The sequence below is a fragment of the Mastigoproctus giganteus genome, chromosome 2 (genome assembly GCF_048544385.1).
Source record: "Mastigoproctus giganteus isolate SK-2022 chromosome 2, ASM4854438v1, whole genome shotgun sequence".
NCBI lineage: Eukaryota > Metazoa > Arthropoda > Arachnida > Uropygi > Thelyphonidae > Mastigoproctus > Mastigoproctus giganteus.
The window spans coordinates 24,693,862-24,708,049 of record NC_143576.1 but is presented as its reverse complement, the minus strand read 5'-3'; the positions used below and the strand labels follow the sequence as shown (position 1 = coordinate 24,708,049).

The 14,188-nt window shown below is 37.4% G+C and overlaps 1 protein-coding gene across 2 annotated transcripts in view; it reads right to left on the bottom strand.

Moving 5' to 3' along the window:
* LOC150089225 (uncharacterized) overlaps positions 1-14,188 on the bottom strand; it is an 820,044-nt gene that overhangs the window by 651,890 nt on the left and 153,966 nt on the right. The gene's annotated exons all lie outside the window — the stretch shown is intronic.

The window sequence follows — 14,188 nt, the reverse complement described above, 5'->3', positions numbered from 1 at the left end:
ACGAAAATATTCAAAACGATTTTTGGTTAGATTCTTTTAATTGCGTTAATTTGAATTTTAATTGTTTTAAATTGATTTTGAATTGTGTTAAATTGATTATTTAATTATTTATATTTTACTTTAATGTACCGGTAAGTTGTCGATTTTTTCGTTTTTCCGTTTTAATTTCTGGAGGGTATCATACGGAAGTGTTCTACGTACTATATTGAGGTAAATTCCTCTTATTAATTTACTAATATTATTATCAACGTAGAACATATTGAGTATTACAGCTCTGATTCATACTATCTGATATATATATATATATATATATATATATATATATATATATATATATATATATACAGGGTGATTCACTACCAGTGCGACAAACTTGCAGGAGGTGTAGGGGGTTACAAAGACGAATCGGAATCGCACTGCAGGGTCCGAAATGCCTTCGTCATGCAGTAGAGGACGTTGAACGGGAGGTCGCGTGAACAGCAGTGTTGCCATTTTAGCGGTTTTCCCGCTAGATTTAGCGGAATTGCTTCAGGTTTAGCGGATAAAAATATGAAATAGCGGATAGCGGATTTTTTAGCGGGAAGAGTATAAATGTTTAGCATTTTATGTATTTTGGCAATGTAACATTTAAATTGAGAAATATTAATTTAAGAAATATTAAATTAATTGTTCAATCAATTATTTAATTAACACTAAAAATAATTCATAATTGAAATAGTAGGGATATCATATTTCATAGTTTTTTTTTTATAAAGTGAAGAATCGGTTTTATATTATTCTGGATTTCCCTGAGGAGAACCCCAACAATTTTACGTAGTTACGCTCGCGGTCAAACGACCTGATCGTTGGGTCATAGCTTTAAATTGTTGAATCAAATCTAAAAATGTGGAAAAAATTCTAATGACGCCTTTTTTTTGAAACCGCAAAGGAATGGCATTGGATAATTTTTCTTCGTCGTATTTGTTTGGCTTCCAAGAAATGCGATCCGAATTACCGACATCTCTTTCAACGTTTCTAATAACCACAGAGCAATAAGTAATAATTATTTCTAATAACCACAGAGCAATAGGTAATAATTATTTCTAATAACCACAGTGTAATAATATCTTAGTATAGTCAGTCCTCGTATAGCACGATAGTTGTATTCCTAGAAATCCTCGTGCAATATAAACAACAGGCCCTATGGGAAAAATTGGGTTAGGTGCCGACCACCCAAGATTGAACACACATTTGTAACCAAAACATTACCAAACACAATAAATAATCGTAATAAAATACGTAAGTATTTTATTACGATTATTACGTATTTTTTTATTACGTAAAGGTCGTAATAAAATATTGCTAATGCTTTTGCTTCTATCGTAAGCAAACTTGTTTTTTGTTTGATTTTATATAAAAACAGATGACAGCCGTTCCATCTCTTCCAATTCTTTGTGTCTTAATCTAATGGATTTTAATTACACTTTTAGTTGTTCCCGCTATGAAAGTTGTTTTTATTTTCTCCGCATTCTTTGTAATTCTCGGCGTTGCCTCATTTAGGCCTGTAGCACGTGCAATATCACGTGGTCTTTCATTTCGCTCAAAGCTCAAAACAAATGAAAATTTTAAAAATTTGGCGGGTCAAGTGCTAAAAATAGCGGATTTTGAGTATGCGGCTAGCGGGAAATATTATTAAGAGTTGGCAACACTGGTGAACAGCGATCCCGCTGGAAGTCAGCATTTGCGAACCGGTTCCCGAGGCAGTAGGATGGACGAGTATTCAAACGTTGAACTGGCCGACATGCACCTCGCGTATGGAGCTGCAGACTGTCGTGCCGCTCTGCGCTTGTACCAGGAACGTTTCCCGCACAGGCGTGCTCCTCATCATACGATTTTCGCACGTGTGCACAGAAGGTTACGTGAGACTGGTTGTTTCACGAGGTACCATGAATCGAGAGCGAACGACGAGGACGCCAGACAATGAGGAGAATGTCCTACGTCTTGCAGAAGGCAATCCGAGTACGAGTACTCGAGCAATAGGCCAACGATTGGGTATTTCTCAATCCACCGTATGGAGGATACTGTCAACAAACCAAATGAGTTCATACTATCTGCAATGCGTCCAATCATTGGAGCCTGCGGATTATCCACTCCGGAGGACTTTTGCCACTTGGTTTCTTCAACAGAAACGGTTCGCAAATGCTGACTTCCAGCGGGATCGCTGTTCACGCGACCTCCCGTTCAACGTCCTCTACCGCATGACGAAGGCATTTCGGACCCTGCAATGCTATGTGATTCCAATTCATCTTTGTGCCCACTACACCTCCTGGAAGTTTGTCGCACTGGTAGTGAATCGCCCTGTATATATATATATATATCAAACTTAAGAAAACAATGCAGAAAAACTGAATATTATAAAAGTCACAGTGAAATTATAAATTTGTAACACGATAGTTTTGGGGGACCTATAAAAATTAGAGCTGTCCACATGTCTGAGGGCCGCAGAATGTGAAGAAATGAGCAGCCCGTGGTTGAGCGCCGTTGAAAAAACAGCTCAAGATGAAAGAACAATTTGTCGGCTGGCCCATTAGACAGAAGAACTAAAAACATAGCACCGTATTTAGTAGTCACTCGAGCTCGAACCACAGTCACTCAAAGCACGTGTCCCTCGCGTGTGATCATTAGGCTACACGTATTGAAGACAAGAAAGATTGTCGAGATTGGCAGTGAACTAATTTGAACCTGCTCACATACTTTCAGTGGCGGATTTACGCACAGGCGCACGCCCGGGGCTCTTAAATCGAGGGGGCCTCAAATCTCAGGTCTCAAAAAAAAAATAAAATTGTTTCATTTTAAATTTTTACACTCATCTTTATTATCGTTACTGAATAAAAGTATAATTTAATATGAGAAGTCAGTAAACTCTTATGCGAATATCCCTACATATTATATGAAATATCTATGCGAACTAAGTGAATCTGAAGTAGAATACATTTTATCATTAATGCTTAAATTAAACACTTTAATTTTTTTCCTAGTGGAGGTAATTCCACGAGTGAAGAACCCTGTGACGATATTGCTCAAGAAACGATATTAGATTTGTTCGCGGAGGCAGTTCAAAACTATTCGCAACTAATTGGGAACCAATAAGCAAGCGCAGTAGTCTTTTAAAGCCTCTGAAATCACTACTGCCCTGGCTCACATATGTAACGGAGCATCGTCTTTTTTAATAGCTTTCGGAACTAATATTTCACTCACGAATCTGTTACAAATTACTAGAGTTTGGTGTGGTTGGTGTTTTAGTGTAGGAGTATTTTTGTTTTGTTATCAAGTAAGTATCTGTAATATCTTATGTATTGTTTATGTATTTATCAAAACTGAATTGTTTGACGAGGCGTGACATTTATAGCAAGTGATAATTGGGAATTATTTTTTTTTTCTCGCCTTATTTGAAAACCATTTTATCAGCTGCGCTTCAAAAATGAGTCAAATTTCTACTACATTCTGTTCTTTATTTAGAGATTGCATGATATTTTTATTTTTACTGTTGTCAACGACAGTGCTTCCCAAACTGGTGGCCGTCAACCTTCTTGACGGCCACCTAATATATTTATATCTATAAGGAATAGAAATTTGATAATGTGCCATGCCAAATAATGTGTATGTAGAACGCTAACAATGGACTGGGAAATTTAAGGAAATTAATTTGTGTGGGTACACCAGATGACTACATTTATGTAGTCGATCTGCCAGTTCCCCAGTAGTAATAATTATAAAATCAATAAATTAGAGGGGGGGGGCCTCAAAATTGAATTGCACCTGAGGCCACAAAAATTGAATTGCGCCTGAGGCCTCTCAAGTGCTAAATCCGCCACTGCATACTTTGTCTTTCTTTATTTTACTTGTATGCCGATTGTGAATACCATAAATTTCATACGTATTTAATAAATATTCCTGTATGCTTTAGTGTAATGACGTATTTATGATAGCTGTTATTTTATTTATTATTTTTTTTTTTTTTTTGTCATACGTAAGCTTGTAGAACATCATAATTGTAATTCTGTAAAACTCCTGAGCAGTAAGCTGTCATGGGATATTACATAGCAACTGCACAATGAAGATGCTAATGACATGACTAACGGAATAATTAGAAAAAAAAAAAAAAATGCGAAAAATTGTTTACACGCGAGAAAACCTAGACAAGAAGCTTCTCAATGAAAAATAGCAACAACTTGTAAACTGCCCTAAGTTCATAAAGATAACGATATTAACATCATATACTGTATAGCTCTAACTATTAAGGATTGAATGACATGTAAATATGTCATTTTTTACATTAAACGCATGACTTGCCCTCTTAGCCAACTGGCCGTACAGGGTGAATTTTGGATCCAGTAATATGTTTTGGTTCAAGAGAAAACGGACTGCAATTAACGTCTCAATTCAGAGATTGGGATGTTAATTAGAAAAATTTGAGAATTATCCCACTGGTTGCCCAGGCTACTCTTATGTACAGCAATCTTTTTTTTTTTTTTTTAGTACATACTCGTAGTTCATCTTGAGGATTTCTACAAACGTTAATTCGGATTCTGTACGAGTTTTTACCAACTTACCCTGATGTAAATAACTCCCCATTCCCTTGAGGAATTATTTATATTGTTGTTTCTTCGAGCTTAAGGACGTAAGAGCAGTTAGGTCATAATGCGCCTAATTTGTGAAAAAAGTGGCTCACAATTCTCCTGCTGACCAGTTTCTTTAAATGCCACTCTCTTGACCAAATATGGTCGCGAAGGGAAGTACTGCTGCTACAGATAGGCCGTTCCTGCTATACAAGTATAGATTACAGGCAAAAAAATTTCTTCTTGATTAATAAAAATAAAACAAACACTTACACCATGTGATTATGTGTTAAAAGTGCCTCAGTATATACCCTTAATAAAATAAAAAGGCTGAGTTTCAATAGAAAACATCAGGACTTACAAATGTGGTGCGTGCGCACTAGTATTATTATTAGCATTAGCCATTGGTGCAAGGAAGCCTGAGACTTTTGCTGCACCAGACAAAAAAAAAAAAAAAAAATTCCTGAGTTACCTGTGTGTGTGTGTGTGAGAGAGAGAGAGAGAGAGAGAGAGAGAGAGAGAGAGAGAGAGAGAGAGAGAGAGAGAGAGAGAGAGAGAGAGAAATAGAAGGGAATCACCAAGAAAGAGAAGAATGAGAATGATGATATCCAGCTCAGGACCCTGGGTATGCCAAGCCCATACTCACCAGACATGAGTCCCTGTATGTATCTCTTAAGCACCAAAGTAACTAAGGCTATGAGATATCGGTATATCATGGCTGTAGTTGTAATTGCGAGCATTCTTCGGTTGGTTTGCTTTACGAAAAACTCGAGTGTTGGAATAAAAAATCATGCATCCCTGGCCTGAGAAAGCCTAACTCAGCCACGTTGTACATGGGGGAGGGGAAATATTATGTACCACATACGTAACCGGCACACATTATTATTACTTGCAGAAGATCGTGACACCATGATTGATATAATAAATAAAAACACATATTTCTTTTTTTTTTTTTTTTTTGAAACGATAGTTTATTCATTAGACTGTACTGCAGCTACAGAAATTATTGCTCTATATACAATCACTAAAATAAGATACATAATTTTTTTGATTCAACAGATTTGAGTTCACGACTGAATATACCATCAATAGTGGTCCCATTACGTGTAGTATTTATAACGTATCCGATGATAAATCGAAATTGAAGATTTTTTCCATGAACTTACAAAATTCACCAAGTATAATGGGTAAACGATCCAGTGGTTCTTCGATTACTTTCGCTCCTTCGAAAGAAGGAGGCATTAAATTCATACGAATTTACGGATATCGATTACCGCTGTTCCAGGAGTAATAGAGATTGCAATCACGAAGATGGGTTCATTATATCGGTGTATTCGACGTAAGTATGCACATACATACTGCATAAAATATATTATTTTACGCGGCATATATATTATTATGGTTAAACAATTAGGTGAATTATCTAACCGTAATATCTGTGAATGTGCACTTCCTCTGTTTTGAAATTCAATTCGTTTGAATAATATACAACACAATATTCTCCAAATGGAACTATAATTTCTCGCGTATTATGGTTAAAGAATTATGTGAATTGTTTAATCTTAATAATATATGTGCATATGGACTTCCTCTGTGTTTCTTTTCGTAATTCTTTTTGCTGATGCTTTTTCGTAATGCAAAAATTCAACTAACCCCACTAACGACGTTTTCAACGTCAAAATTCCTCGCATCACTGACAAGGTTCGAACTTAACACTCTTCCAATGGGTGTGGTAGGCTGCTGATCATAACCGATGCATACAAACGTGGAAATATGTGATAAAGTTACTGTCCAGAAGAGTTAGCGTTTTAGTGATTAATAGTATGTATTAAAGTGTTCTCAATAAAATTCTTAATACATAATCACGGATGTAGCATTGCTTATAAGTTTAATTATTATTAATCTTTGAAATGGTTAACCACGTAAGACTCTTGCTCTTAGTTATTAAAAACGATTTCTTTAATTTATATAATTAGTGTGTACGGATATTAACACTGCTACTCACAGTTTCCATTAAATAAATTTTCACTGTTCATGGAGTGGGAATGTTTTTTTCCTCATGCATGTTCACGTTATTTACATAATCTGCATTCTATAAGACAAAAACCTCTGCAGAGTTAAAAACAAAACAAAAAATAAAAAAAGGGGGTATTATGCGGCGAAAAAAGTCGATGTTCATTGAAATCATATAAGTAAGAATTACCATAATTATCATATAATGATTCACTATTTTCATTAAAAAGGCAGCATCTACGTTCGTATAAAATAGAGAAAAGGGGCTGCCATAACTGCACACAGACTATACATAAAAATAGCTCGTGCAATGCTTCTTTAAACTTGGCCCTGCTGTATATTAAGCATAGTCGACTGGACCTACAGCGCAAGCAGTAAATCATGGCTCAGTAACTTTACTACGCTACACAGGATCCGCATTATCACCAGACTTCATAAACAGACCACCAGATGGAACACAAACCAGACTTGTAAGTGATCCCCGAGTTTCTGAGCTATTTATGTAAACCTCCCAGTAGATCGGGGTGCTAATGGCACGCTCATAGCAACTTATCGGGTTCACGATCATAAATGAAATAGTAGCGCAGCCGAAAGACCCATAAGCCTACCTAACAGGTCTGCTCGGTGTCCGTGGCTATAATGTTACTTCACATCTCAACCACCAGCTGTCGATACAAAGCAGCTTTTTTTTTTTTTTTTTTTTTTAAGGCTCATTAAGTAGCCCTCTCTTTTGATACAATATAAGGTACTTCGGCAAAGTTATGGCACTACGTTCGCATCTTCACATAAACATCGGCAGATGTGACAATATATTTAGAATTTGCGATACTGCAAATTCGAAAAGCAGGGTATTCAGATATTAAACAGTCTATAAAACGACGGCAATGAAAAGTAAGATCACGCCGAAAAAACGAACATATACGAAAGAACGAGAAGCAAATGAACCTAAACACTACTGTAAGTTTACAGTCTGTAACCAAGGATGTGCAACACGCGAGCCTCTAGTTAAATTACTGGAGATTATCCGAACCTCTTTTTTTAAAAAAAAGGGGGGGATACGAAAATTAGTTTGATAAAACTTAACAGGCTATTTTAACTGGAGATGGCCCTTGGCAAAAATTCTTCTCGAGTGACTCCCTTATTAACAAATTGGCGGCACCCTTGACGGATATTTTTTTTTTTTTTAATGTATAAATGCGCAGATTGTTCGTGAAATAGTGGCAACAAAGCAGCTACAAAAAAAAAAAAAAAAATATATATATATATATATTTGCAAATATTTTAGTCGTTACATTTCTTCAGAAGTATAGTACTCTCCAGCAAACAGGGAAAGGGCGCTCAAGGATTTTGTAGTGCCACTGTTGCACTGACTCCTTCTTTCGCCAGCACATGCATATCTAAGCCAAAACCAGTCACATACCATGTTGATTCTCAGCAGCAAGCGACATTTACTGCCTTGTTTATGGAACAAAATTACAAAGCTCGTCAGATTTTTTAATATTTGGGCGGTTAAAAACAATTTTAAAATACGCACTGCAAATTATCATAATATGACCTTCGTCGACCCTAGAAAAACCATCACTCACTTTAATTATACTACAAATTAATTGATTGCGCATGCGTTCCCTCGAGTAGTTGTTGGGTTTAACGACACATTGGCTGCTAGGACCATATTGTGTCTTTCTAACGGTGAATATGAAAAAAAAAATATATATATATATATATATTTTATGATATATTCCTATCCGATTTAGGAAAGTAAATAGTTCTATTTTTATTAGGATCATCTCCAAGAATCTGCGATAAATTTATTGATGACTATGTAAGCAATTGATTTAAAGATGATTAAGCGGATGTTTTGAAAGTGGAGACAGTCCACTAACAAATGGCGAATGGTCAACTGTACTTGACATGATGTACATTGGAGAGCGCTGTCATTAGTTAATAGATACAGGTGAGTGAGTGAGGTGAGTATGCCCAATCCTTAGCCTTACCTAAAATTGTTTCTTCTCGTCTGCTTTCCCGGAAGCTGGAGAGCCACAGCTTTGGTTCTGGTTTTATTTTGTATAGTTGTTTCCTGTATAACCTCTCCAGATTAGTGACCAGCTATTGAACATGCTTTACGGACAATATGTTTATACATAATCGATATATGGAGTCATTTCCTGTTATTCCACGATGTCCTGGAACCCAGCAGAATGTCACAGTTTGGTTTGACTCATTGCAAGGAAGTAATTTAGAATGGATTTGTTTTATTATAGGGTGAGAGGAGTGGGTATTACTATTTATGGCAGAGACAGCACTGAAAGAGTCAGTGCATATAAAGCAGGCGTAATTCGAAGTTCAGTAATGTGATTCAGAGCAAAGTTTATATCATAAAGCTCAGCAGTGGAGATTTACCTGCATTCTATTCTCATTATCTGCATTCTACAGGTAATGAGACAGAAGTTGTGAATGACAGGAAGATTGCAGCAGCACTTACTTGGGTCTCAGTTTTTGAACTGTCTGTACAGATTTTACAGGTCTGTGAATTAGAAGCAAAGTGAGTTTCATGTAACTGTGCGATATTGAAGGGAGACAAGGTGTTCTTTCCCCATTGCTGGAAATAGTCATCGTAAATTGCAGGGATATTTGTCCAGGCAGTGAGGGTCAGGCAGTGCTATGTCCTGATATATATATTGCCGATTTCTATGTTCCACGTTTGAGTCAGTTCTTTAAGTCTAAGTGCAGCAGGTCTGTTTTCATTTGGTTTACTATTGTAAAATGACTCCCATTTGGTATTGTACAGACATCTCCAACTGAGGTGAGAGGGGAGACAGCAGATTTTTGCGGCATCCATCAAAAGCAATGTTTTCCTCCGAAGATGTAGGGGAGATTCGTGAGTTTCAATGTAGAGGCTCTGAACTGGGGAGGTTCTGAAAGTCCCTAGAGAAACTCTCAGAGCACTGTGTGGATGGTATTTAATCGCTCTAAAGTACTCTTCCTCACAGAGTCATACACTGGAGAACCGTAGTCCAAATGGGACCTGATGAGAGCTCTATAAAGATGGATAAGGGAAGGTATGTAAATCAGCCAGCACCGCATGATATGGATGACACACACCGAAGGATATTCCAATTTCTTCAAGCAGATTGTACGAAGATAAGCCACATGTGCTTGAAAGTTCTTTTTTCTATCTAGTATCAGGCCAAGAAAACGGTCAGTGTTATCAAGAGGAACTGGCACATTTTTTTTTTTTTTTTTATCTTTAGCTCAGGATCAGGAAGAAGTGACCGTAGTTTGCAGAAATGAGTGGTTGCGGATTTCTGTTCAGCAAGATGGTATCCATTGCGTAAAATCCAGGATTCTATTCTGTTTAGAGCAATTTGTAACTATCTTTCGATAGTACTCATACTTTGTGATTGGCAGGGTATGGTGAGGTCATCTGCATAAACGTATACTGCAATAGTTTTTGGAGGATCTTCCAATGTATTGTTGAGGTTTTCAGTTGGAGATGTCTTGATGGTATGGTATTTTTGACAAGAATAGCTACCCCTCCACGAACAGGAGTGCCAGAATCCCTGTCTTGCCTAAACATAGTATAGTTTTTGAATTTGAGAAAAACTTTTGGTGATAAAAATGTTCCTGTAAGCATACACCTACTGCGTTAGTTTTTATGAGTAAATCATTCAGGTCATCTGCATTACTGCGTAATCCTCTGCAATTCCATTGTAGGTTGTTGTTGTTATTTGGTTTTTAGGAGCATTAGCAACTAAGGCCATATTGCTCCGGGGATATGTGGTGGTCATTCCCTGACCTTTCCGCATCCTCCATTGCAGGAATTCGTTTATTGATTGGGCTTGTTTGAGGAAGACTGATCTGACCTTTTCTGAGAAGGTTTCTGTCTGCTTACTTTTGATTTTTCATTTCTGGGAAAGACTGGGCGTCCTGTATCCATGGTATCATTAGCATGCTTCTGGTTTTCAATAGTAGCTGGTCTCATTGACTGTAGGCTTCTTATTGCATGTTAGCACAGTTTTGGCCCAAGTGGCAAAGGAAATGTTCAGTTCTATGGAGACATTTGTTTGAGTTGCAGTTGAGCGGCTGTTTCTAGTGACCGATGTGTATGATCGGCTAGGCATGGTTAGCAGTATTTATTTCTTGCTTCAGGGTGTGACTTTATGCTGCACTTTATATTTCTGGATTTTTTTTTTTTTTTTTTTTTTCCTGTTTTCCAAAAGTCATAAGCTTTAGAAAATGCAGGATGATTTCCGTTACAGTTTGGGCAAGTAGGAGTGGAAGCTGTACAGTCTTCTTGGAGCCACAAATAGGACACAGCATTGCCTCGGCACGCTGCCTGAGAATGCCCGTACTTCTGGCACTTAAAGCAGTGAATGAGATTCCGGATGTAAGGCCGAATATTGCAGTTTAAGTAACCTACTTTAACAGAAAATGGAAGTGACGGAGTACTGAACGTTAAAATGATGGACCTGGTTGGCAGTACGTTGCCAGCTTTCTTGGTCATTATTCTCCGTGCATTGTTCGCTAAGCTCTTGTACTAGTTCTTTTTCAGAGACAGTAAGTCCTATTCGTTGATAACGCCTCTAGAAGTGTTCAGAGTGTTATGGGGCTAACTGACACTGGAATATTGTTAAACGTCGTTAAATTTAACAATTTTTCTGAATATGATGTTTTTGATATTTCAATTAGGTCTCCAGACTGGAGACGCTTCACCATTTTAGGGAATCCAACAACCAATTCTAAACATTTTTGTTTTCGAAAAGGCTGTGTGGGCAGTGAGTGCATTATAAGAAATGCTGGCATATCTGAATTCTGTTTATTTTTTCGTAGTCTCTTCGGATGATTCGACTCATGTTCCGAGACAGTTAATAACTTTGCCACCTGTGGGTTCCAGTGACGGATATTCATTGCAATCCATCGTTGCTCCTTTTAGCCCTGGAAGAGAGAGTTCCTTCTCCCAGGATACCTGGTTCCTGGGCAACAGGGTGCAGTCACACCACCATCTCGCTAGTGGGCAAACCCACCGCTTGGCAAGTATATAGGTAGACTGCATTCACACAAACTAGACGGTAATTCGATGTCAGTATGGATAAACGTCGTGGGTTAACTGAAATTGAAAGAGGGATGATAGTGCTAGACGCATGGACCACTTGATTGCGGAGGTGATATAGAAATTGCACTATCCCCGTTCGACAGCATCAAAAGTGTATCAGGAACACACCATTTCCGGAATTACATTTCATCGTGGACAGCGCTGTGGGCAGAAAGAGGTGGTGGATGAACATGGTCGTCGACGTCTGTCTCGCATTGTTTCAGCCAACCGGAGAGCGACAGTGGCACAAATCACCGCCGACTTCAACAAGGGAGGTGCCAGAAACGTCTCCACCAAGACTGTCAGGCGATCTTTTGTCGCAATATGCAATGGGAGCTGCCGACTCACCAGAGTCCCATTGTTAACACCACGACACAGGACTCTATGCTTCAACTAAGCGAATGAACATAGGCACTGGACCTTGGACGATTGGAGATGGGTCTCAAATTATATATTTAACTCTTTTTTTTTTTTCTTCCAAATTTTCTTTTTCTTTTAATTTTTTAAATATGGAAATTATTACTTTTTTATTTTTATTTTATTTATTTATTATTTTTTTTTTTTTGTCATACATACCTTTTCCATATACAAGTGAACCCCGCTTAACGCTGATAATTCTTTCAGGAAAAACAGAGCGCTAAGTGAATCCGCGCTAAGTGAATCCACGCTAAGCGAGTTCCGCATTCCCATAAGGTAACATATGTATTTGTAAGTTGCGGTCGGTGCCATAGGATATTTCCTAATCAATAATAAACCGTAGTGAAAAGATGCACAAATGTCGGCCAAATATTTAATATTCAAATATTTGTACATATAAAATATTCTGCATTACATACGTATATAATTATGTGGTAACTACTTACGTATCAAAATTAAACTTAAAATTCCAATTAAAATCATGAATTTTGATTTAATTTAATTGATGAATTTAATCATGAAAAATGTGTCGATTTTGGTTTGAACTTTGGCCTTCTTCTAAATAAACTAAAAGGGTTATTAATTTTAAATCTCCCGCAGCTTTACCACTCAACAATAAAGTCACCCGATCCTTCGCCGCTTTGAAAGCTGGCATGTTTTTTGCTTCTTTCAATATGAAACTTCTTTTAGGCATTCGTTTTCACAAAAGTCCTGTTTCATCTATGTTATAAACTTGTTGAGAAGTATAACACACAATACCCCTCTTCAATAATTTTAACAAGTTCTTTTTTGAAAGTTTCGGCTCCTCTCTAGATTTTAAATCTATTCAACCAACCCTTACCAGTTTTAAATGGTTCTACATTTTTTTTTATGTGAGTTTTCTTCAGATCATCATATTGGCTAATCTCTCTCCCTCTCTTTTTTTTTTTTTTTTTTTTTAATAACATTTAACTTAACTGAATTCTGCATTGGACATTATCTTAAATAAAATTAGTTAAAAGTCTTTTCCATTTCATTTCAATCCTAATAGCCGGCCTAGCCCTAGTTGCTTTCAGTGGAACAGCTATCTTTCCCGCTGCTAAAATTAATTCTTTATTTTTTTATAATTGTTCTTACAGTTAAACTTGCAAGTCCTAAATTACGGCACACATCCGCTTGTCGCTGACGGGAATCGATTCGCTTCAAAACGTCTAATTTAATTTTCAAATTCAGTCTTTTTCTTACATTTATAGTCTTCGTACTGCGCCCAGACGTTGCTTTCTCATTCTTATCGGCCATTATTAACTCTTCGAAAATGTAACTGCGTTGGTTGCATTAATTACGATACAATGTTCAAGTAAACTGTCCAATACGCACGATGTCTAATACTGTAGAAGAAGAAAATCTTTATTGTACAGTAAAGATACAATAATGTGCCCGCCACAGCCAGAAGCTTGACAATGATATGGGGTAATATAAAAATATGTACAGTATAAAAGATAACATAACAATTAAAAACGTAGCATTAACCATTCAATAGATATGAGTATGTACATAGTTATGAGGCAGACAGTACATCAAGGTATGTAAACGTTCATATGTACAAAGCACATATTTAAGCATATTCACACAAGTCAGAATATTTCACAGTGCCACTTGATGTTCGGTATTGCATTTTCTTGTGAGAGAGTTCGTCGATTTGGCTGCGACGTGCCGTTCTGCGCCTCATAGGAGATAGCAGATGGAGATATCGGTACGAGTCGACATCAGGGGCCAAACAAAAGGGGAACAAGTTCGGCCAACGAGCGCCTGTAATTGCGATCAGAAGCGAATTTCTGGAGGTCAACTCCGATCATTAGCAGGGCTTGTACTGTAGGAAGTACTTGTCCAGGTAGGAATCTGCCACTGATCTTCAGCCTGTTCCGTTGTAGCTGAAGAAGAGGGGTGGCTCGTAAGGAAGGAAGTGGAACATGCCACTGGCATATATCCCAGAAGTCAGGGGAGTTGATTTTGCCAACCAGCATTTTGACTGTGGTCACAGTTCTCCTCATGCTGATTATTTGAGGCAGCCGCGGGATTTGGAGTTGGT